At 35.4% G+C, this 26,989-nt stretch overlaps 1 long non-coding RNA gene across 2 annotated transcripts in view; it reads right to left on the reverse strand.

Annotated features, from left to right (window-relative positions):
* Window positions 1-908: 908 nt before the first annotated feature.
* The window catches only part of LOC112659081 (uncharacterized), a 46,800-nt gene continuing 20,719 nt past the window's right edge, over window positions 909-26,989 (reverse strand). For both annotated transcript variants that reach the window (XR_003136160.3, XR_003136159.3), the window contains 2 exons: window positions 4,237-4,340; window positions 909-1,108 (listed from right to left, as the gene is read on the reverse strand). This is a non-coding gene — a long non-coding RNA (uncharacterized LOC112659081). The remainder of the gene's footprint in view (window positions 1,109-4,236; window positions 4,341-26,989) is intronic.

Genomic DNA, 26,989 nt, shown 5'->3' on the forward strand with positions numbered 1-26,989 from the left:
TATAGTAACAGTATTACTTACAGATTTTATAGGCCAGATCATGATAATCCACACATACATAAGATCATTTTCTTCATGCATTAAAGCAGATGTTTTGATAAATGAAGAACTGAGGAGTCTTTCTTTCTCTAGTGCTCTAGTTACCTTGGAGTACCTGGTTTCAAATGTACTCATAGGACTTAAAGGTGTCCAAAAAGTGCCCTGGCATTCTGAAGAGGACCCTGGGAGTCTGCTTCCCATTGATCTGTGTTATCAGGTGTCCGTGTAAGAGTTCATCTGCCAAACTAGTTCATCAACTAAAATAATAATGCTGGGAAACCTCTTAACCTACAGAATAAGAGAAAAACTTACCTATGGCATCTTTGTGATAATTATATAGGAAAGTCACATTTTCTCACAATTAGGCAATCTTTTTATTTCTTCAGTAGTCAAAACAGGGAGAGAGTTTGGCCTCTGATTTACTTATCAGTGCCTTCAGTTTCACTAAAACTGAGCGTTAAAGCTCAAGTAAGAGTTATTTGAGGAGAAAGTGGGGGTAAGTATTAAGCATTGGGGGTATCATGACTATAGATAGTATGTATAGGGAACCACATAAAGTTCAGAGCTGCTGGAAGGAATATAATATGAAAGTAGATGTACTTTAGTATCTTATTCCATGTTTAGAAGCTTGAGGAGCTCTTTTTATTGTTATCACTTCACTGTCGTTTCTATATAAATATGTGTGTCTGGATGTATGTTATATATATGTACTTGCTTTACAATGACTTTGATGGTACTTTCTGATTTCCCCATTCCTGCATCTTTTTTTCCTTTGTAGCCTCTTGTATCTTCCTTGAAAGAATAACTGAAGACAATGTAATTTTTGAGTCTGAAGCATAGGAAATAAAAAGCAAGAGAGTTTACAGAGGTTCTGAGATCAGAGTTTCTCATCAATCCAAGAGAGTCACAAATTGGCACTCTGTCAGAAGAGGAAGGGCTTACTATGCTGTATTTTTCCATCATCATCCAACATCTAAGTTTAGATCTGCCTTCTTGATGGAAGAACCTTCCCTGTGACACTTCCATATGCTTCGTCTCTTCCTATCTCTATCAACGTTTATGTAGAACTCTGTGAATTTAAAAACATAAATAACTTATGTGAACTTGAACTCCTCTATAAATAACGCTTGAAGACAAAACACTTAACTTTAGAACAACCGTATAAGGACAACCTTAGAAGAGCTAGTCTGGAATTTTCCTCATTTGAGAAAGTCTGGAATCGAAGCCACTCTGGTGGATATTTTTCTCTTTCATTGTATAGTCACTATCCTCTATCATCTTGCATTCCCTTAACCATCAACAGGTAATACCTGACCCAGTTGAGATGTGCTCAGTTTTATTCTTTCCCAGCACTACAGATGCTGATCCAGTGAAGTAGTGTTCTGGAGAGGCTATGAGCAGGTATAATGTAGAATTACATAGCATTGGAGTTTATTAGAATTTCTGGAGTCAAGGACATGGATAACAAAGAAATTCACATTTTTCTGATGCAACTCCTTGAGGGGACAGGCTCTTTCCACCTCCCACTCTTACCTTTGACTTCATGGCTACCCATTTGGGCTGTTTTCTTAATTCTGTTGGGGGTTTATGTGATGTGCCATGTCAACAAACTGATTTTTACAAGGTACTTAAGTATCATGAAAAGAAGAAAAGAAATTTCTCAGGATAAATATCTCCAACGTGGGTGGAAAGATTGCAGCAGCAAGCTGATTAGTTCCTGACATTGCAGCTGGTTGCTGCAATTCTAGTAAAATGCTGAAACAAAGAACATATTAATTATGAAAGACAAGAAATGGGATGTAGGGCTTTCTTATATATCTCTCTTCCAAATGCACCCCTTCAAGACAAGTGGAAGACCTTTACATTCTAGTTATTGAGATACTGTGATTATTATAAACCAGTAAAATCTAAGATTCTCAAGCTAAACAAATTCCATTTATTAAATGCCTCTATAATGTTTGTATGACTTGAACTGGCTACTCATAATCATACCAATTCCTCATTCAACGTTAACTGAATAAATTTATAAGCTTGGCTAAGTCTGTTTACCCTCCTTTCTATCTCTATCTCTGTCTCATTTTAAGTAAAAGAATCTGAGCCAAATGCTGGCTGAGTTTCATTATTGGTGGAGCATTACTTTGAAGGTTATTGAACCTGAACCCCCAGTTGCCAGAGTACCCAAAATTTTCTTGTCCACAAGGCTTGCTTTTTCCTTTCTTTCTGTATTTCAGTGATGTGTCTTTGCTTATAATAAACATATTTTTTGGTGAAGTAATTGGAGCAGGTTTAGGTCCCTTGCAATTAAACTGTCCCCATGGTGCCATATTCTCTGACCTCAAGGAGCTGAGAATGAGAGCAAACAATTAAGTATAATTTTATATCCTAAATCCTTATGTAACCAGTTTATTAACTGGACCCAACTTCTTGGGCATATAAACGAAATGGTTTATTCCAATGATAGCCTTCTTTAATAACATGTTGGCCAGATTCTCTAAGTTTTCAGACATTTATACTTATTAGAACCTTGTCATTCTTGTATTTAAAACTCGTTTCTATTTATTTTTAAAGTTTTCATTTCAGATCTGACTCAATGTTCTCCTTGTCCCCTCTTTATGGAGATAGGAGGTAATAGGGCTCATGCATGCCTTTTCCCCTTCGTCTTCTAGATACCAGTTCACTCTCTGTTGGAGATTTGTGGAAGGAAATAGAAAAGGTCAAGTAAGTCTTTACTTAACTGAGCTTATAATTGTTACTTCTGCATCTAAATAGACTGGCTGTGGATGTTCTCTGCATTGCTGGCACATTGTTGATATCCACTATGTGGTGGGCATGTTTTTTGTTTTGTTTTGTTTTGTTTAAAGATTTTATTTATTCATGATAGACAGAGAGAAAGAGAGAGAGAGAGAGAGGCAGAGACACAGGCAGAGGGAGAAGCAGGCTCTATGCAGGGAGCCCGACACGGGACTTGGTTCTGGCACTCCAGGATCATGCCCTGGGCCAAAGACAGGTGCTAAACCACTGAGCCACCCAGGGATTCCCTGTGGTGGGCATGTTTGTAGGTAGAATATCCTGGATGGATGAATGTACAGTCACATGTAGCACTTCTGCACGTTCTTGAAGGAGGGCTTACAGAGATTTCTGCATTACTCAGTTTTCTGATAAGGGAGATCTAGTTCCAGTTTGACTCTAACGTCCCTCCATTCCACAGATTACAACACAAGTGGATTGTCTTACAACTTTCAGGTGCTGGGATTGTCCTCCTCTGTAGTAGAGTATCAGCAAGTTGGCTCATCACATCCCTAAGTCTCTACTTGACACATGGAAAATCATATAGGTTTACCATGCTAGGTGGTAAGAAAATAGGTCACTGTAATACAGTTACTGTAATTATTTTTGACATCTTTCTCTTTCTTTTCTCCATACTACCTCAACAGAATTAGTCGTTGAACCTAACTGAGAGGAATAGGGGAAATTCAGAGACTCACTTTACAAATTATTTTCATGGAGTCTGCTTCCCTTGGTTTTAGAAAGAATAATATTCCTCTTCTTTTAAAAGAAGTGAGACCAGAGAATGCCCTGTTTCACAGGGGAGTATAGTGGCTCATTGAAAGCTCCCTGAAGGGAGTGAATGCCTGAGTATAGAACTTAAAGTTAAATCATTTTCCAGGATAAGAAAAGAATGGCAAAGTGGCAAGGCAACTGGGTGGCTCAGTGGTTGAGCATCTGTCTGGCTCAGGTTGTGATCTCTGGGTCCTGGGATGGAGTCCCACATTGGGCTCCCCACAAGGCACCTGCTTTTCCCTCTGCCTGTGTCTCTGCCTCTCTCTCTTTGTCTCCCATGAATAAATACATAAAATCTTAAAAAAAAAAAAAAAAAGAATGGCAACGTGGCAAGGAAAGGACAGAAAACACAAGATATTTACCCCATAACTAGGATCAAAAGTCTCTCTTCCCCCAAATCCCTAACATGCCCCTGACACAAAACAGGCATTCTACCAGTATGTATTGTCATCACCTATTCACCCTATATGAAGGTTTCCAGGATAATTGGGCTGGTTGTTCCTTGTGTCCTTACATGTCCATTCATCTACTTAATTATGATCACAAACATTCTTTATGATATTTTTTGAACACCTTCTGTAACAGGCTGGATCAAGCCTACCCCCTACTTTCTAATCCCAGAACCTTGTTAATTACCTTCTATGATGAAAAGGACTCTGTGGATGTGATTAAACCAAGGATCTTGAGAAGGGAAGATTATCCTGGATTATCCAAATGGGTCCAATGTAATCTCAGGGGTCCTTTTAAAAGGGACACAGGAAAGTTAGAATCTGATAAGCCAGTTAGACCATGGAAACAGGAGATGTATTCAGGAGCCAAGGAATAATAGCAACTAATAGAAGTTGGAAAAAGCAAGAAATGCATTCTCCCCTAGAGCTTCCAGAAGAAACACAGCCCTGCCAATACCTTGATTCTAGCCCTCTGAGACTGATTTTGGACTTCTGACCTCCAGCACTATAAGATAATACATGTGTGTTACTTTAAGCCACTAAGTTTGTGGTAATTTATTGCAGCAGCAAAAAGGAAACCAATATACTTTTCATATCCCTTGCTCCTCTGTGGCTTCCCTTCATATTCTTCTTTTTCCTTCCTCTCTCACTCCCTTCATTGCAGGGCCAATTCTCCCTATGCTTGCCTCCTTCCTGTCTTAAGTAGTTGAAGCTGATGATTTTATCAATATGACTTTAAATTTTACAACTCTTCCCCACATTCCACAATTTTCACAGGCTGCATGGTGCCAATTCCGCCTGCCTTCCTTCTTTACCCGGAACCAAGTCTCTGGGCTGTACTCAGTTCCACATTCCAGTGTAAGCAGACAAACTGAAAGAAGGGTTTTCTTGTTGTTTTTGTTCTTTTGGAGGTTTCTTTGTTTTATTTTCATCCTAGAGTTTTCCAGCAAGTGAAGCACCTTTACAAAATATCTTTCTTGCAAGGAATACTAGGCACATATCTCTTCTTCGTAATAATGAGGAAGGAATAAAGAGAAAGTCTATCTTTAGTGTGAAAGATCTAAAATGGATCTTATGTGTGTATTGAACCTTCTCAAGCTCGTTCTTTCAGAATCCAAACAGTCAGAGACAAAGAATAAATATTAGGCAATTAGTGGAGAAAATAACTTTGTCAGGAATTGAAGTTGAAGGCCAAATTGTATTTTAATTCTTTGCTATGCTCATCTTTTTTTGTTGTTAAGGTTTGGAAATTACTGTGGATAGTATTTCTGATGACTTCAAAGCCCCTCATTTTTCTCTTCTAATTAAAAAAAGTAATGAGGGACCCATTTTATAGTTGATGAAAATCAGTGCTCTTGTAGTGAAGATTGTCTTTACAATGTTCTTAGCAGATATTATCAGCATCTTCCTAAATGTCTCCAATAAGCAGCTACTCAGTGTTAGCCAATGTTGCCTTTAGAAGGAAGTACAATGAAAAGTATAATGTTCTTCCTCACTTAAACTGAGATTCTATGTTACTATGACACATTTTTCTTGAATAAGTCAGTTACTATACATATTATACATTATGCATATGTACCCATATATAATTGTTTTCTTTTGTCTATTGAATTAGAGGATCAAAGACATGCAAACACAGACTTTGAAAATGCTCTCTAATTTCTGAAGCAATCCATGTGCTTGCTGAGGCCTCCTACTCTTCAGAAATGCAGCTGAACTTGGCCTAAATCCCAAATCCATAGCCTATCACAATCCAGAAAGGTCCTCACAATTTTTCTGGCATCCTAATTGAGCTCCTACTTTTCTCTCAGCCCCAAAATGACTTAATCTTCTTAAATATGAACACAAAATATCCATCTCTTGTCTTCAAACCACTCATCCATCTCTTGTCTTCAAACCACTCATTCACCTCAAGAATTCCATGAGATTTATAATTTAGATTTGAGAGATCAAGGAAAGGTCATAATATAAAACATAAAGCCTTCTGTCTTTCCCCATCTCTGCCCTATTATTTTTCCTTTCTCACTTCCTCTTTCTTTGTGAATCAACCAAAAAGTTCCTTTCCTCATTCAGGGCAAGCCCAAGCTCCATTGGGAACCAAGCCTCCAGCATGATTGGTTTGCCAAGCAATTTCCTCCAAACAAATAATGCTCTCCTTGAAGGGAGGCTCTGGTGAATATACTTGATTCCAAAGTAATGGTGAATGGGTTTGCACAAAGAAATGGTGAATTGGTTATACATCTATCAGCATGAGATGAATGTTTACCTTTTCATTTCCTCCTGGCTGCCTGCTGTTGTGGACAAAGTCAGATATCTAAAGTCTTCGATCTGGAATCTAATGAAGACACACCACAGTGTTGCAGAGCACTGGGTGGGCAGCAGAGACCTGGCCCCAACACTTGCCTTGCTTTGCATCTTGACCATGTAACCTCTCAGAGTCTCAGAACCTTACAGGTTTGTTGGGAAGATGAAATTATCTCTTGCATGTGGAAATAATTCGAAAAGTGCACAGTGCCATACAGGTGTCTGTTGTGATTATTCCTGTGATGTTCATTTAAAGCAACAAACAGACCATGTGTAGTTGAACACAGTTGTGAGGAGAAGGCTCACAGTTTGCACTTGATAAGCTTCCCAGATTTAGCAACATCTTGGCTGCATGTTTGGCCAGGAAACTCTGTAAAGATCTGTTTTCTGGGGGAGAGACTAAGGACTTCCTTCTCTCTTGTAGGCTCAAATTCGTGAGACTGTCCTTTCTGGGTGTTGTTTTTTTTTTTTTTTTTTTAACAAGTCCACCTCCAGTCCAGATGGTAAAAGAAAGCACAGTGGCAGGACAAAATAACAAACAACAGCAATCACACTTTTTCAAATATTCATCCATTTGTATGCAATTCAGGAGACTGGGAAATGTTTGAGGACAGCTTCAAGGATAAACAAGATCAGCAGAATATAGGCTATCAGCGATTCAGATGCAGGGAATAGCGAAGTGACATTTATTTATGCAGGGCTGGGATAAACAGTTTTATTTCTCAGTCGGTTCCCCAATGCTCTTCAGCTAAGATCCCACAGGAGGAAGGTGAGAGGATGACAACCCCTGGAGGAGCCCTCACCAAGTCTGGAAGAAGGCCAGTCTCAGGAGGAGCAACCAGAATGGATAGAATGTCACCTCTCAGCTGACACTCGTCCAGGAAGCAGTGGCTCCTTTAGGCCCCCTGATCCTTACTGCGTACACTTAGTAGCCAGACCGCCACCCTGATAGCCACCATTGCCTCTCCCTTCTTTCTCAGCATCCTCAAGTCATCAGGGACCCCCTAGTTGCTACACAAAGCAGCTTTACCTGCCTTCTCTCCCTCTTTCAAGTCTCCATCCCATGAACACCAATGGTCACCCCTTTGTGAAGTTCTTTTATGGCCTGGCTTCTGGGCCAGCCTCTCGCAATTCCCCACTGTGTGTTGTGTCCCTTCAGAGGCCAATACTCCAGTGTCATGGTCATGCCAAAGATTTGGTACTGGTTCTTTTTCTTCCTCTCTGAATCCTCATGTCCTTGGAAACTTAGCTAACTCATGGCCTGCATTATCAATTTTGTTGCTTTCAAACACTACAGCTTCATCCTTAATTTCTCTCCCCATTTTGGCCACTATCAACTACATCTATAATTGGGTGTCTTATCAGTATCCATGAGTCACTCTTCAAAAATGAAACTCATCCTCTCCTTTCTGAGAGTCCTGCCCCACATTCTCTGGTTTTGTTAATAGCACTATTGTGCCCAGTCCAGCCATTCCCCACCCACTCCTCACCCACTCCCTACCCACTCCCCTAACATTTACACTGCAGTTTCGTCTTTGATCTCTCTCCATCTCTCCCACCCCTCTCCCTTCCCCTTCACTCTTTACTCCTCCATTTTCTCTCATTAATCAAGTGCCAAGACAGGTCAATTTCATCAGCTCCATTCCTTCAACTGCCTCCCACCTCCCCACTCAAACTGCTGTTATCCTAGAACAAGTTTTTCTTTCTGCTTATAAAACATTTCAACTTAAAAAGGTAAGAAATATCTGTGAAAACACCCAGAGGTTGCAAGTATTAACTTTTATATTTACATATAACATTGAAAATCATCCCCTCATCTTCATTATCATTGTGACTATACATCCCCCCTCTCTCCCTTCTCTGAAGTTACAATTACTCTGAAGTTGGAAGATCTCTCTCCCAGCCAATAACATGCCACAATTTATCCATTTGTTTTATATTGTTTCCCAGTTTTTCATTAGTTCAGTGTGTACTAAACAACACCAACTCTGAAAGTGGAATTATTGGGCATGCGCATCTTCAGTCTTAGTGGAAATTAGTGCCAAACTATTCTCTAATGTATCAAAATACATTTCCACCACCACCATGTAGAGATCCCTGCTCCCACAAAGATGCACCCTGTTCTTGCCAACACTTGATGTTATCAAGATTTTAAAATTTTTACCAATTCAATGAATGCAAAACTGTATCTGACTGTTGCTTCAAATTACATTTGCATGAATCCTGGTGAGATTAATCACTTTTTCATGTATTTATTGGCTATTTAGGTTTTCTTTTCTATTTATTTCCCATACTTATCACTTGATTATTTTTCTATTGAGTTATTTTGTTATCGATTCACAAGATTTTTAAAACACTCTGTATATCAACCTACCTATGTTTATATGCAAATACATTTCTATAGTTTATCTCATTTTTTAAAAGGTATATGGTATCCTTTGTTGCATGGAAAATACTAACTTATTGAGACCGGGTTCCCAATTTTTTCTTTATATTTAGAGGTTTTGAGACTTATTCAAAAAATATTTATCTAAGCATATAATCAATTTTTAAAATAATTTTTAATTTTTTAAAAGATTTTATTTATGTATTCATGACAGATGCACACAGAGAGAGAGAGAGGAAGAGACACAGGCAGAGGGAAAAGCAGGCTCCATGCAGGGAGCCTGACGTGGGACTCGATCCCAGGTCTCCAGGATCAGGCCCTGGGCTGAAGGCAGCGCTAAACTGCTGAGCCAACCGGGCTGCCCATAATTTTTAATTTTTTGCTATTCTTCAATACTGTTTCATAATTCCACTTTTGTTATTTGATGTATGTGTGATTAAGGTACATCTTGACATCTAGTAATAGACCTTTTTCAGTTGTATTTTCTTCTTTAAGATTTCTCTTTTTTTGGACCTTTAGCTAAACCATTTCTCCAGTTGTTTTATAATTAGCTTATCAGTTTCCAAAAATTGGTTATATTCTTCTTACATTAAATTTATGGAACATTTCAGGGATAGTCAATATCTTTGCAATGTTGAATCTTCACATCCACGAAGATGGCATATTTCTCCATTTAGCAAAATCTTCTTTTCTTCTCACGTTAATGTATCATAGTTTTTGGTATACATTATTTTTGACATTATGTGCTAGATTTATTCCTATTTGATATTTTATATATTATTGTAAATGACAGTTTTATAAATTTATTATTAATTTGTATGTAATGGTTGCATAGAATTATAACTAATTCTTGTATATTAATCTTATACCTAGCGGCTTTTGTATTTCAATTTCCTGAAGACACTAAAAAGGACATTTGCAAATAATGGCATTCTCTTTTTATTCTTTTCTAATCTTTATAATATATTTTTTTGCTTCCTGTACTGACTAAATCTCTAGCATAAAATTGAAATCAACTGATAATAGCAGATAACTTTGCCTGATCCTTGATTCTGGGAAAAATATTTTAATAATTTCTATTGGTTTTCAATAGTTACTCTATCAAAATAGGAATTTTCCTTTTAGTCTTGGTTTACCAGAAATTTGTATCATGAAAGAATGGTGACTTTTGTCAAATGCTTTTTCGGCATCTATCAAGCTATCATTTATTTTTTTCTTTTCAGTTAAGGTGATAAACCAAAGTGATCAGTTATCAAATGATAAACCATCTTGTATTCCTAAGATGAGTGTCACTTGATGCTGTCATATTATCATTGTCTATGCCTCTGTATTAAATTTACTAATATCATATTTTAGACTTTTCCCTCTAATGTCATAAGGATCAGTCTTCGCTTTTTTGTTTTTAATGTCCTTGTCAAGATTTAACATGAATCTCATTTCATAAAAAGAATAGGTATGCATTCCTTTTTTCTGTATTTTGCAACAGTTAGTACATGATGATGTGATTTAATTTTTATTTTAAAAATAATTTTTTTTGAGAGAGAGAGAGAGAGTGCAAGCATGTGTGTGTGAGTCGGAGGAGGGGGAGAGAGAGAGGGAGAGAATCTTAAGCAGTCTCATTGCTCGGCATGGAGCCCCATGTTGGGCTCAATTTCAAATCCTGAGATAATGACTTGAGCCAAAATTAAAAGTCAGACACTTAAATGCCCTTCAGGTACCCCTCATTTTTAAATATATGGGAAAATTCACCAGTAAAGCCATCTTGTTGTGGAATTTCCCTTATTGTTTTTTAATGATGAAATATCTTTTACATAAATAGAGCTACTTAAAACTTCTATTTCTTCTGTTTTCCTAGAATCTTTTTTCATATTATCTAAATTACTAACTGTAGTGTTAGAAAGTTGCTCACTTGAATCTTTCAGTTACCCTTCTAGTGAGAATTGTGTCAGAGTAGTGTCCAGTTTTTCATTCCTGATGTAATAATTTGTAATTTTTTCTTAATACTTTCAAAGAATCAGCTTTATTTTTTGCTGAACTTTTTAATTCCTATTGTTTTATTGAGATGTAATTGACATGTGACAATATTAGTTTCAAGTGTACAATATAATGATTCAATATATGTTTATTGTAAAGTGATCACCACAGTTAAGTCTAGTTAATATCCATCATCTCACATAGTTAAAAAAATGTTTTATGATAAGAACTTTTAAGATCTACTCTCTTAGCCACTTTTAAATACACACTACAGTATTATTAACTGTAGTCACCATGCTCTACATTACATCTACAGGACTTATTTATTTTATAACAGGAAGCTTATACCTTTTGATCCCCTGTTTTATATTGCTTTGATTTATGCTGTTATTTTTATTATTTACTTGTTTCTACTTTCTTTAGGTTTGTTTGTAGAGTTCTTTTCCATAGCTTCTTAAAATAGAAGCTGAGCTAACTCAATTTTAGCCTATATTCTTTCTAGGAAATGCATTTAAGACTATAAATTTCCCTCTAAGCACTGATTTCCCTATATCCCACAGTTTGAAAATCATTTATCTTATTTTCTAAATTCTGGGTTTTTGTTCTTGAGTTAATTACATGTGTTTAATTTCTAAGTAGTTTGATATTTTTAGTTGTTTTGACATCAAATTCTAGCTTTACTCTTCTGTGGCAAAATAAAATTGTATACAGTATTTCAATTTTTAAAAATTTCTTAAGACTTCCTTACTGGCCCAGAATCAGGCCAATTTTTGTATAAAATGTATGTGTACCTGAGAGGACTATGTTTTCTGTCATTTTGTGCAGTGTATTAATTGTGTTATTCAGATTTTCTATATTCTTACTGAATTTTATTTTCTCATGAATATTCAAATTTTAGATTCCTTTTTTGGAAAAGGCTCTTCACCATTTATAAAGTTATACCTGAGTTGCAGCATGAGTTCCTTCGTGTTTTTTTGGATTCCTTTATTCCTCTATTCAACCTCAGCTGCCATAATCAGACAGAAAATACAAAGATACTTTTTCTTGCATCTTTGGGGAAAACCTAGCAGCAAATAGTAACTGCTCCAAGTTTGTCAAATAGAAACATTTGAGTTTGTTCATTCTAAAAGCTATTGAAGGAAAAAAAATTTTTTTAAGTTATTGAAGGAGCTATAACAGTGTCACATTATAATCATTGATTTGTAATACCTCTCCTTTTGGTTCTATACATTTTTTACTTTTATATTTTAAAGTTGGGTTATTTGATATATACAAATTTACAACTGTGTTATCTTCACTGTAAATTGAACTCATAATTATGAAATAATCCTACTTATTTCTAGTTTTGCTTTTGCCTTCTATGAAAGTTATTAGTATTGCTACAGAAACTATCTTTTGTTTAATGTTTGCATAGTTTCAATTTTTCCCTTATTTTTTCCCAACATTTCTGTTTTCTTATATTTAAGATTTGTTTTTATAAACAGCTTATTTTGGGCAGCCTGAGTGGCTCAGTGGTTTAGCACTGCCTTCAGCCCAGGGTGGGATCCTGAAGACCTGGGATCGAGTCCGTCCCACGTCGGGCTTCCTGCATGGAGCCTGCTTCTCCCTCTGCCTGTGTTTCTGCATCTCTCTCTCTTCCCCTCTCTCTCTCATGAATAAATAAAATCTAAAAAAAATAAAAATAAACAGCTTATATTGAATTTATTGAATTATTGAACTTGTAATAAGTTTGTCAATCTTAGTGTTCAAATTGTATTATATAGCTTACATACACTAAATATGTTACAACTCTAATTGTATTTAAAACCATAACCTAGTATGTGTTCTCTCTTTGCACACCACTCTCATTTTATACCCCTTTTTTATCGATTGCCCTATTTTCTCTTCTGTTTTATTGATTGACAAATATCTTTATTATTTAACTTTTCCCTCTATTAACTAGTTAGGTCTACATTATTTCCCTATCCTTTAATGGTTGCCTTGTAATTTACAATAGGGATATTTTACCTAATAAAATCTTAGGCAAAAATTTTTAAAAAGTAAAAAAGTAAAGTCTTATGCAAATTAATACTTGACCACTTCCAGGAAAATACCAAAGTTTTAGACAATATCAATTCCATTTACCCTCTCACATCTTTGTATTATTGTTGTAATGAAGTTTATTTCCACATATATTTTAAGCACCCAAGAAAGTATTTCTTGTTGTCTAAAGTCAACAATCATTTCTATTTACATACATTTTTCTTTTTTTTATGGGGCTCTTCATTTGTTGTTACATTCTGTCAGGGGTCATTTTACTTCCAATTAAACTCTTACAATATATTTTAGTAGAAGTCAGCCGGTGAAAGATGGTATCACTTCTGTTTGTTTAAAATGTAATCATTATGGAAGGAATTTTTTTCTCTGGTTATAAAATTCTAGGATGGTAGTTTTTTGTTTTTTTTTTTTAATCTCATTACTTTGATGATGTCATTCTGTTTTCATCTGGCTTCCATAGTTAGTTGGAAAATCAACTTTAAGTTTTATGATTGTTCTCTAAATGCGTCATTTTTCTATGGTCGTTTTACCGTCTTTTTGTCTTTGCTTTTTATCAGTTTTACTAATGTCCTTAGGTGTTGTTTTATGTTTACCCTTCATGAGGCTGGCAGTTTCTTGAATCTCTGAATTGATGTTTTTCATCAGCACTGGAAAGTAGCTGGCCATTCTATCCTCAAAAACATTCTTCAACCATATTTTCTCTTCTTTCTTTTGGGTCTCCAGTTAGATGATTTAAAGGATTTTTACTATGCTTTGCACAAGACTTCTGTTATTTTCTCTACTTTTATTTTTTTCTGTGCCTCACTATGTATATTTTCTCCTGACCTGTCTTTCAGATAACTAATCTTATCCTTCATTATCTCTTTGATGCAGTGGATTTTTTAAAAGTCTTTGCCTGATTTCAGTTGGGTTGATTGCTCTCTAATCATTGTGTTTAGAGAGTTCCTTTTATATATTAGATAGAAGATCATACTTAAAAATATATTTCAAGAATATTTTTCTCTTTCTGTCTTATATTTTCATTCTCCAATAAGTAAATTTCAAAGAACAGAAGTTTAAGTCTTATGGAAGCCAATTTACTATTTTTTTCTTTTATGTATTGTGTTCTGATATTAGATCTAAGAACTCAACATCACCCTCAAGATTGCAAACATTTATTCCTATCTTTTCTTGTATAAGTTTTATTTTTTATTAAAGATTTTATTTATGTATTTGAGAGAGTTTGTGTAAGTGGGGAAGAGTAGAAGGACAGGGACAAGCAGACTACACACTGAATGTGGAGCCCAAAGAAGGGCTCAATCTCATGATGCTGAGGTCATGACCTGAGCCAAAATTGAGAGTCAGGTGCTTAACAAACAGAGCCACCCAGGTACCCTTCTTGTATAAGTTGCATAATTGTACATTTTACACTTAGGTTTATGATTTATTTTTTAGTTTACTTTTGTTTATGATGCAGGATATGAACCACGGTTTACCTTTTTTTTTTTTTCCATATGAATATCCTATTATTTCAGCACCATTTATTGCACTAAATATCCTTTCTTGGGCAGCCCAGGTGGCTCAGAGTTTAGCGCCACCTTCAGTCCAGGGCCTGATCCTGGAGACGGAGGATCCAGTCCCATGTCGGGCTCCCTGCATGGAGCCTGCTTCTCCCTCTGCCTGTGTCTCTGCCTCCCTCTTTCTCTGTGTCTCTCATGAATAAATAAATAAAATCTTTAAAATATAATAATAACAAATAAAAAAATAAATATCCTTTCTCCATAAAATTGTCATTTCCTCTTTGTTGGAAAATCAGTGGACCATCTATGTGTCATTATATCCTGTTCTACTGGTTTTTATGTCTATCATTTTATCAATACATTACTTTATTCTTGATTTCTGTCCCTTTATTTTTTTTTAAAGATTTTATTTATTTATTCATGAGAGACACAAAGAGAGAGAGGCAGAGAGAGAAGCAGGCTCCATGCAGGGAGCCCAATGTGGGACTCCATCCCAGGTCTTCATGATCACACCCTGGGCCAAAGGCAGGCACTCAACTGCTGAGCCACCCAGGCATCCCGATTTCTGTGCCTTTATAGTAAATCCTGGAATCAGGTGTTTGGAGATATTCTAATATCTTTTTGTTGTCAACTTCTAATTTAATTTGTTAGGGTTAAAAAAATAATTTGCATGATTTCTGTTCTTTTAAATTTCCTGTGTTTTCTTTCACGGTCTAGATTATCTTGATTAAAGTTCCATGAGCACTTGAGAAGAATTTTATTCTGTTGTTATTGAGTGGGATGTTTTATAAATATCAATTAGATCAAATTGGTTCATAGTGTTTACATCTTTTCTGGTCTCCAGCTTGCTTTATTACTGAGAGAAAAGCATAATGTAACCCCTTATATTGTGGCTTTGTCTGTTTTGCTCCATCAATTTTATAACTATTTGCCTTATGTATTTTAAGCACTTTGTTAGATGTGTACATGTTTTGGCTCATTATATCTTATTGGTAACTTGATCCTTTACTGGTAAATAATAATTTTTTCCCTCAAAATATTCCATATTATATATACAGATATAGATTTTTGTCGGGATGAAACATTTTTATTTGTCAAATACAATAACTGCTTTCCATCTACAATTATTTCAAGTGAAGAAACAGCTGTAACCTTACTGCAGAACCTCTGGGGCTCACACAGAGCCTGCAGGAAGGAACAGGTGTACTATAACATGCCTTCTCTAAGAAGGCTCTGCAGCATACACTGCTGGTAGACAGTCTCATACACTGCTGGTAGACAGTCTCAAAGTTGGACTCATTCCCATTAGAGGGGTATTCAACAATATGTTGATTCTGTGGATCATAGCTCCCAAGTAGTTCAATTTTAGCTTTGCAGTTTTAAGTTTGTTTACTTTTTCTATTCAAGTCTCTCAGATTTCTTTCATCCATATACATAGTATATAGTCAAATATGGCAGTCTTCCTCGGTAACCTACCTGGCGAAGTGATTCGTGGAAATACCATGCTTCTTCATGGAATTCTGCTTTCAGTAATTAGGAGGATTTCCTATTTATAAAGTCAACTCTCAGATACCAGTATAGTTATTTTAGTTTTATTTTGGTTATTGAATGGTTCTTTGTATATCATCCTCTTTTTATCTATATATGTCTTTATGGTGGATTTCTTGTAGGTAGTATACAGTTGGTTCATTTAATTTTTTCATCCAGTCAGATAATCTCTCTTTTAATGCATGTACATATACTATTTAATATTTAATGTAATTATTGATATTGTTAGTAAAAGTGGACCATATTTCTAGTTATTTTTTGTTTCATTTGTCTTTTTATTCCTTCTTCCTTTTTCTGCCTTCTATAGGACTGAGTACTTTAGGATTCCATATTTGCCTCCACTATTAGCTTATCATTTATAACTCCCTAAAATGACATTTTTCATTTCCCTAGAGTTTATATATACAACTTTAATCACAGCCTCCATGAAAATAATATAGATTTTCACGTATAGTGTAATTTAGAATGGTGTGCTCCCAATTACTTCCATCTTTTATATAATTGTTATCATATAGTTTTTAATGTTAGCTGTACACAGTATACATAATACTAACACACATCACTACTGTTTTGTTGTAGAGAGACAATTTTCCATTAGAGCAATTTAATAAGAAAATAATAAATTTTATATATACATTCATTCATGTCATGTCATGAATGTATATATACATTCATTCACATCTCTCTGTAGATTCCAGTTTCTGTTTCCTATTTATTCTGCCTGCAGAGGTTCCTTGAACATTTCTTGTAGCACATGTATTTTGGTTACAAATTCACAAACAGGTTTTGTCTGTCTAAAGAGTTCTTTACTTCTTTTCCATTACTGAAAAATATTTTCATTGGATATAGAAATTGAGTGTGACAGTTTTTTCTTTTAATTTCAATACTTCTAAAGATCTCAATGAACTGTAATTTACTTTCATTGTTTCTAGTAACAAACCTAATGTAATTCTTTGTTTCTCTGGATATAATATGCTTTTTCCCCCAGATGCTGTCAAGACTTTGTCTTTGGTTTTCAACAGTTTGAATGATTATCTGGGTACATTTCTTTGGTATTTATTCTGCTTAGCTTCCTCTGAGCTTTCTGGAGCTATGTCTTGGTATCTTTCACCAGTCCTGGGAAATTCTCAGTCATTATTTCTTTAAATTTTTTTGTCATATTCTCCTTCCAATATTTCAACTATACATATGCTAGACTATTTGATATTGTCTCACAGCTATTGGATGTTCTTTGTTTTTCTGCTCTTTTTGCTTTGTATGGTGTTTGGGTAATTTCTGTTGACCTATCTTTGATTCACAAATTCCTTCCTCATCAGTGTGAAATTCTTTCCTTCTGATGAGTCCACCAAAGGCATTTTTAATTTCTGTGACTATATTTTTTATTTCTACATTTCCAGTTATTTTTTTTCTTATAGCTTTCACTCCTCTCCTGGATACCTCCATCCATTCACATATGTTGTCTACCTTTTCCACTATTAATCATAATAAAACATTAATCGTTGTTATTTTAAAATCCCTGTGTGATAGTGCCAATATCTGAAACATACTGGAGTCTGTTACTATTGATTTTCTTATTAGTGTGCTATTTTTTCTTCCCTCTTTGTGTTTCTCATACTTCTTGTTGGGGGGCTAGGTGTCTTACATTGTACAATAGTGTCTGAGATAAATAGCACTTATACCTGGAAATGGGCACATTTTGGTAGGTTATTAGCATGGGGGTCAAGTCAATGTAGCCATGACTTAACCTAGATTTAAGCTTTGTTTTTGCTGTAGTCACCCTTTTGTGCACTCAAGAGTTCAAATTCCTTTGGTGACAATTTATGCTTAGGGTAGTCACTGCATTTCTGCAGTATTTTTATTAATGTTTCTGTTCAACCATCAGCCTTAGCTTTTCCCTGTGATCTCAGCTCTCTAATGCATTCAAGAAAGGTTAAGATTTCTTAAACTAGCCATCTTTTCCTTTTTTAAAAAAGATTTTATATATTTATTCATGAGAGACACACAGAGAAAGGCAAAGACAGAGGCAGAGAGAGAAGCAGGTTCTTCGTGGGGAGCCCGATGTGGAACTTGATCCCTGCACCCAGGATCATGCCCTGACCTGAAGGAAGACACTCAACCGCTGAGCTACCCAGACGTCCCGCCCCTTTTTCTTATTGTAAGGATGCTAACAATATTCTTCCCAACTTTCTCCATCATAAACAGAATCCCTGAAAATGTGGTTTTTAAGTCTTGTGAAAAGCACTCTCTTTACCTGTTTTTTATGTTCTTCTTTTCTTTTCTTTTTAAGGAGCACATGTTTGGCAAAATAACTTCTCTATCACAGATTTTTACTTCATTTTTCTGCTACAGAAGATTGATGAGTTGTGTACCTTTTAAATGTTATGTATTATTTACTGTACAATATAAAGTTAGAAATTTTGAAAATGGGGTATAGAAAAATTCTCTATTTTTTATTCTGAAACTATCATGTTTCTCTCTCAGTTTTAGAAGAGTTGGCCTGCTCATAAATTCCATCACTCTCTTGCTGCTATTTCTGTCTAGCAAATTATTTCTTTATTCACGAGGCAATAAAAGGTCACTGGAAAGAAGAATATAATATTCACTCTCATAAAATAAAGTTAAACAGTAGTTAGCATTTATATCTTTCCACTGTAGTAAACAAAATATGGTTTATTTGACTCAATGAAGACCTATGATACCAAAAAAGATAAATCTAATGATTTGTTTGAACACAGGAAGATAAATCTTGCACAGCATGCCCTCAGTGATGACATGTTACCATTGTCCTAGTTCTCTGTAAAATTAAATAGAAAGGCAAAGCAGGCCTGGCTTCTTATTCCAAAACATCTAGATTCTAGTTCAGGGCTATAGTCTAAGAGAACCAACTGAATAAGTACAATTCATTTGTTTTGTTTGTTTACTTGCTTTGGTTTTTATGCTACTTATTGAAATAAAACTGATGTGGCATCCTGTATTTGCAAGAGAAGACAGGAAAAGAAAAGTCAATTGTTCTTTTTAATTTGCTCTTAAATCAAGGTAAAATTTTCTGACCTTTTATTATGGATGCTGTGAGATAATTATTTCCATTTTAAATTATTTTAGACATTCATATCTGTGGTTAAAAAATTTAGCAAGTGCATTATCAAAACTGAATTGGGAACTAATATAAATGCAAATTTCTCACTTTTCAAAAACTCCTATAAATTTTATTTATAAAATAGATTTTACGCAAAATTAACTTAAGAAAACGTCTCTTTATAGTTCCAAATACTTTTGTTGTCATAATTAAAATAACACAACTGAAATACAGTTAGTGTTTTTGAACAATCCAGATGCAAAAATAATGCACTCTTCCTTATAAACTGCATGACTTTAAATATTTTTATACAAAGTTCTTTTCAGCAGGAATACAGTGATTTTTTTAAAAACTGTAAAATCAAAGACAAGAAAAGGCAATAGAAGCAAATGTTTCAAACTATAGGGGGCCAGTTTTTGCACCATGTCTATCAATCTAGGCATTTCTAAAAGGTTTTGATACTTTTTCATATAATAAAAGTAAATCTAGGTTCAAAATGTGTTCATTTTTCCACTAAAGTTATTTACAAACAAAACAAAACAAAAAACAAGAAAGAAAGCCCATTTAGTACTATTTTATTGCTTAGTGTCTTTTTTTCCAATTTCTTTTTAATACATTTTGCTTCTCATTATCAAATAAAAATCTGTCTTGGGCTCTTATAAGGATTTTAGAAAGGACTCCCTTCATTGAACAGTAGAATGTGGCCTTTTCTTTTTATCTCTCTAATTAAAACATTACAACCTGGGGAAACTATCAGTTACTTCTCAGTAAATGGCACTTATTTTGGACTCCTTTCGTATAACAAGAAAAATGATAAAGTGAACAGAAATGTCCTAGTCCCTAAAATTAGATATAAACCCACTAATATGCAACCTACAGAGTCTTCTGGGCTTTAGAAATGACACTCAGTAATTTATTTCGACATAAATCAACTTGTTTTCACTTTACAGCTCAGCTGTGCTAAGATCAATTTTCAAAGGAACTTAACAGTTCAAGATTGTTCATGCTCTCTGGAATCATACATCTGAATTTTTGTTAACTCTGAAGTTTGAGTCAAAAACCATATGTCATATAGTATAACTCCAGTACATAGTAGGCTTATCATTCTGGCTACTGTTTTGTGTTCTTTTTTACACTCAGCAAAGTCCTATTGTATCTGGTCAATGTGATAGTCCAGAATTATGAGGATTTTTTGTTATTTTCAATAGAAAAGTCTTGTACTGTATTAGTCAAATCATAGCCAAGATTTTGATAATTATACCCACCACTACTGGTTTCTTTCCCTGTGTCCCGAGAGTATCAAGAAGGCCATGTCTAACAGACACATTGTTCAAATAATAGTTTGCTTTTGAAAGGACTTCTTTTGAGGTACATTCTCCCAAAGAATGTCAAGCAAACAGTATAATAAACATGTTTAATGAGCATTTATAAATATTATGACAGTTTGAATGTTTACAGGATAATTAAGAAGCAGTTTCTCAAGAAATGTAGTTTCTAGTATAGAGGGGCCAGCGGATGTTCAGAGGCAGTATGTTAGGATAGATCATGTATATAACCTATGTGAGAATTTTGACTAGAATGAAGAGATATGATAAAAGAATGATAAAGAATATCTATCATTCCTATAAGAAAAAGAGGGTAACTGGTAGGAAGTTTTCAATTCTTAGAAATTCCTTATCTAAAAGAAAATGGCTTTTCATACATTCCCAAAAATTTATCAGATAAAGAGTGATTTAAATTGTTTGTCCAAAGATATCTATAGATTAGGTTTTCTGGACTGAAGTTCTATATTTTGGCAGATTTGATAATCTGCTTAGAACGTAGGAAAGCAATCTTTTTCCTTAGGTTAGGAGGTGCTAGCCAATCTACAGCCAAAGCATTCTCTGATTCTTTTCTCTTTAGACTATAGGAATGGACATAACCTTGGAGGTCACAGTCTCCCATCCATTCAGGAGACTGGCTACCAGTCCAACTGGAAGGAAGAGTGTTACAGTATCTTTGTGCCATCTCATCAAACAATTTAGTGCCTCCTGAGAGGAAGCGAATCAAAATATGTGGCTGTCTATGAGCTGTTTGAGGTTAGCATGGGAGGCCACCCATGAAATGTCAATTTGATTGCTGAAGTCTATTTGTGGTTTCCTGTAGATTTCTGTAAAAAGATGTTGAGGTCACTAAAACATAGTTTGCTTCTAATATTTCTATCAGGTTGACACAGTTTTCATAGAAACAGTGCATGTAACTTCTTTGTGCCTGATTAAATTTCAAAAGCCCCTTCGTTCATGCCTGAGAAAACACAATCTGAAATAAGACCTGCTCAAAGGTGCCTATTAACCCTGCTAATAAGCAAATATAATTTTTGTCACTTGCAGACAACACTTAATATGTCTTCGGGCTCATATTTCAGAGAAGACTTCCACTTGAGGTTCATTCTAGCAGAAGAAATACTTTCTGACTACTGACCTGAAGCAGCTCTCCTGGATGTGCATACTCTGTGGCAGATGCCAGATTGGCCTGAGTCCATCCTTGGGGGTTGTTCATAAAAGTGAATTCCTTTGTCTGAGAGACTAATCTCTTGTGATATTTGACCATCCTTAGACATGGCAAGGGCATAGATATCTCTGCTTAAACCTCTCCTAGAGTCCTCTGATTTTTCCATCTGACTTAGAGAATCCTTCTAGTAAGCGAAAGATGAAGTGTACCAACATGCTCCATGCAATACTGAGCACGTTATCAACCTTCATTAAAGGATTTGTGATCATAATGTAATCGATAATGTTGAAGGAATTCATTAAGATTTGGGTGCATCATGAATAAATGGGAGCTTCAGAAGAGATGAAAAGTAAAATAGGATAAGAGAGTATTTCTGGCCATCTAAACAAGCTCCCTACCCTAACTCAGATATTAGATCTCCATGTTACTAATAAGGCAGTGCCCTTCTAGAGAGGTGAGATGACTTTTCCAAGATTACACACAGAAAGAAGAAATGGAAAGGAAAATAAACCCCTGGTTGTTACTCTGCCACACAGGTGCTTGCTTATTTATGCAGCAAATATTTTATTGAGTGCAGAGACCAGAAGAAATGGTCACTATTGCAAAATACAACAAAAAGAACAGTCCTTTCCATTGACAAACTTACAGGATATGAAAAGTCTGAAGACATAACTGAGGACGCTTTCTGAAATACTAAAGGGAGTTCATTTGTTTTCTAACTGGTTTAGCAAAAGTATTTTTTAATCAATTTTTAAGCATGGGAAACATGTTTAATATTCATGTTATTTGTTGTAATATTTTAAGGGGGGGTGCATTTTATGTCCTGGTCAATTAATATTTCTTTCACATAAATTAGGGAAAGTCCTATGCCTAAAAAGAAAAGCATTAATGAAACTTTAACATAACTACTGCTAGGTTTTTGGGTATGATAACCAACCAGCCATTTGGATAAAAAATAAAAATGTAACTTACTGTGATTTAAAGCTTAACTTTAAGTCTTAATATCTTTAACAAATTTGATTCAACATACACTTAGTGAGCACATATGGGCAAGGCACTCTGGGGAGTACAAAAATGAGTAAGATTCTTTCTCACCTTATCGCTGAACTGCAAATACAAAAATATCCTTAACAGGTGCCTAAGGGAGGTAAAAACAAAGTGCTTAGGGAACACAGGTGAAAAAAAAAAAAAACAAAAAACTATACCATCCCCTGGGGGAGCCAGGGAAATACTTACAGAAGAGTAGCAATTGAACTGAGCCTTGAATCATAGCTAAAATTTCATTAGAGGGAGAGGAAGTCCTTCTAATGTTTAAGAAAGGAGAACAGGATGCACAGAAAATCATGACACAGGTAGTCTGCTTACTGGGGTGGAGATTAGTAGAATAAGACTGGTAAAATATAAACCGGGAAAGGATATTATTACTGCCTGTAGGAATTCCTTAGGCATGACTTTTATAATACAAGCTGTGAGGAGTCACTGAAAATTACTTAGCAAAGAAGTTGCATGGTCAAAATTGTACTTTGTGAGCAAAACTCTGCAGCTGTGTGTCACAATGGAAGGGAAAGACTCCAAAATAAGAGATAAAACAAGAGGCTACTCTGAAGTACTAAAAGAAAACATAAGGAGATTAAACAGAACTAAGACCAAAGGGAAAAGAAAGAAAAAAGAGGAGCATTAAGAGTTCTGGTGGCAAGATAAATACTACAGTGATTGTTGCATAATACATGTGGTCAATCAACAAATATTCACCGAACAAATACTAGGAGGCATTGCATTGAAAGATAGTCTTTGCTTCTAGCTTATAGACTAGGATGGGACAGAGATAAACATGTAACCAAAGCACAATATGAATAGAAATAATAAATATGAAGGAATGTTCAGAAGGGGAAACAGCATACAGAAAGTCCAAAAGTGGAACAGAGTAAATCCGATATAGTCAAGGAACTATAAGTAATTCAGCCTGGCTGGAGTATGGAGGATAAGGCAGAAAGTGGAAAGAGATAAGACTGTAGATTTAATAAGCAGAGAGCTGATAATGGCAGATCCTATAAACCACATTGAGAGTCTGTGCTTGAGTGCGGATGCCAATGGGGAGAGGGAGGAAATGACATAACCAAGTCTCATTTCAGAAAGTGAAGGATTTTGGGAAGAAGATATGAGCAGGTACAATAAATAAATGGATAGATAGATAGATAGATAGATAGATAGATAGATAGATAGATAGATAGTAAAAAAGGGGGAAGTCAACGATGTTGAGAAAATTATAAAACCCCAAAAGTTTAACAATTAGGGACTCAGGATTTTTGAGATGAGAAAGGATGGTAGTTGTTATCATGATTTTTTAAAGTTAGGAATCAAAAGGGAAAGGATGGATTAGGTAGTTGTCTAAAAAAAAAAGTGTCAGGATCTAGGAAAGGCCTTTCTGTTGTTCATAAAGAGTGGAGACAAAGATTTTTTATCACAAACAAAGAAAGAAGCCCAAAGAAGAAATTGAATGTAAAGGAGATGAAAGAAACACTACATGGAACAAGGAAGGGACAGAATCAAGATGTAATTAAGAACCTGAGGGAAGTTTCTCCAAAAAGCCTAGATTCAAAGATAGAAGAGCCCTACATTTACTTAGGATAAATTAAATAAATATATTTTTCAGAAAGTCGTGTTGCAAAAAAGAATCCAATTGAGAACTCCATCATGGGCAAGATTTGTCTAATAAGCCCTTGGTGCAGCCTAAAAAGCTTACAAGAGCATGCAGAGTCCACCTCCCAGTTTTAAAGGAAGTGGCTTTCAGCTAGGATTTCTTAATGTTTTGGCAAGACAAACAAAACAAAACAAAAGCCTTCAGGAGAAGCATGGCAGTCTTTTTACAGAAGTCAATGAAAACCCATTAATGTTTCCTCCCATCCAGAACGGCTTAGAAGATTTAGATCATGATTCCTGCTCTATTAGGTTTAATTGGATAATGAGGTGTCCTTGCTGGGCCTCTCCTTTCTTACAAAATGCAAAAGATGCCTTGGGCCAAAAAGAATAAGACAGCCAGCTGAGAGCACAGCTGGAAGTCTGGCCTATCTGGCCTGTCAGGGATCAAATGTCCTTCTTTTGTACTATCTGTTCTTCTCCGAGGCAGACACCCAACACTTGGAAAAATGTTTTGATGGGAACAATGTGTTCATGGGAACACCATCACTATCTTGAAGGAGAAGACTTCCAACAACTATATACTGGCTCATGTATGAGATATAAGCATTGCAGGAATTGTTGGGGACTTCAGAATAATTTGGAAAAATATAAACCACTACAGTTTAATTTCACTCATATTTCCTCTCTTAATGTGTTTTCTTGATGCATGGATCTATTTTTTTTCAAAATCTAGTAATTTTTCAAAAATTTTAATTCCAATATAGTTAACATACAGTGTTATATTAGTTTCAGATATACAACATAGTGGTTCAACAATTATGTACATTACTCAATGTCATCATGGTTAGTGTGCTCTTCATCCCCTTCACCTATTTCACCCATACCCCCACCCACCTCCCTTCCTGTAACCATCAGTGTGTTCTCTATAAATAAGAGTGTTTCTTGGTGTGTGTGTGTGTGTGTGTGTGTCTTTTTTTTTTTTTTTTGCTTTACTCATTTCTTTTGTTTCTTAAATTCTGCATATGAGTGAAATCCTATGATATTTGCTTTTCTCTGACATTTCATTTAGTGTTATACTCTCTAGCTCCATCCATGTTGTTGCAAATGGCAAAATTTCATTCTTTTTTATGGCGGAATAATATCCCATTGTATATCTATACCACCTGTTCTTTATTCATTGATCTGTCAATGGACACTTGGGCTGCTTCCATAATTTGGCTATAAATAATGCTGCCATAAACAAAGGTGCATGTATCCTTTTGTATTAGTGTTTTTCTATTTGTGGGTTAAATACTTAGTAGTGCAATTACTGGATCATAGGGTTATTTCTAACTTTCTGAAGAACTTCTACACTCTTTCCAGAGTGGCTGTACCAGTTTGCATTCCCACCACCAGTGCACAACGGGTCCTTTTTCTCCACATCTTTGTCAACACTTGTTGTTTCTTGTGTTTTTTTATTTTATCTATTCTGACAGGTATGAAGTGATATCTCATTGTAGTTTTTTAATTTGCATTTCCTTGATGATGGGTGATGTTGAGCATCTTTTCATGTATCTATTGGCCATCTTGGTGGTGAACCTGGGGTTATACAAAGCCCAAACTATTTGGAAGAAACAAAGGCATTAAAAATTGACCCTCCCAAGACACAAGAGCTCCAGGATATAATCAAATGGTTGGTTGGTTTGTTTTTTCTTTTCCTTTTTTTTGGTTGGTTTTTTTAAAGAAGGCTCTTTCTTCCTTTGGGGGAAAAAAAGAAGAGAGCGTTAAAAAAATGAATGAAGTTACAAATATGCCATATTTCATTGAATGTAAAGCATAATTGACTAGAACACATATGCCAGTTTTAGATATGCCAAACATGGGGGGAAGGTATCTTGGAAACAAAGCAATATGGCAAGATAAGAAATGTCTTATCTTGCTGTTCTCTGTAAGATAAGAGACTATGTTGTTAGTTAAGAATGAGATCATCTTAGGATACAATGAAGGTTGAAGACAGAAGTGTTCAGAAAAGTCATGGATAGAGATGATAAGAAAAGAGAAAAAAAACCTTTCAATTCAAACTGCTCTTTCTCCTTGGGGTACTACCTTCTGTTAGAGTATGCAGGCTGGAAATGTGGGATTATCTCTTTTCTCTTTTCTCTCTCCCATACCTTGCTCAACACCAAATTCCATTAATTCTGTGTGCTAAGTATCAATTTATTGTCGGCTTTATTCTCCCACTATAATTCCTTTTGCTAAGGCCCTCATCATTCCTGGCTTAACGTATTAATATAACCTGTTATGTTAGCTTCCAGAATGGCCTCCAGTGATCTCTGATTCCTGGTACTCACCCTTGCCTAAGTGCCCTCTGACTCCCATATCCATCAGGATTGGTAAATGGAACCACTAGATCATGGCACAATTTGTAGCATATCACTTCTGACCCCAAGTCATAAAGGACATCATAACTTCTGCCTTGTTTTCTTTCTCTCTGGGATCACTCACTCTAGCAGAATTTCTTTTTTTTAAGGCTGGATAATATTCCAGTGTGTGTGTGTGTGTGTGTGTGTGTGTGTGTACATAAAAATTCTTTTCTTCAGTTTTATTGAGATACATTTGACATAGTGCACTATACAAATTTAAGGTATACAGAATAATGATTTGACTTACATACATTGTGAAATGATTGCCCCCTTCAAGGTCCATTCACGTTGTTACAAATGGCGGGGCTTCCTCCTTTTTTATGGCTAAAAAATTTTCTATTGTATATATACCCCCATCTCCTTTATCCATTCATCCATCAATGGATGCTTGGGTTGCACACTTGTCTTAGCTATTATAAGTAACACTACAGTGAATAAGGGGGTGCAGGTATCTCTCTGCCATAGGGTTTTCATTTCCCTCAGACATATACCCAGAAGTAGATATACTTCATCAAGTGATAGTTCTATTTTTAGTTTTTTGAGTAACTTTCATATTGTTTTCCATTGTGGCTGCAACAATTTAC

This window comes from Canis lupus, chromosome 2 (assembly GCF_003254725.2).
Source record: "Canis lupus dingo isolate Sandy chromosome 2, ASM325472v2, whole genome shotgun sequence".
NCBI lineage: Eukaryota > Metazoa > Chordata > Mammalia > Carnivora > Canidae > Canis > Canis lupus.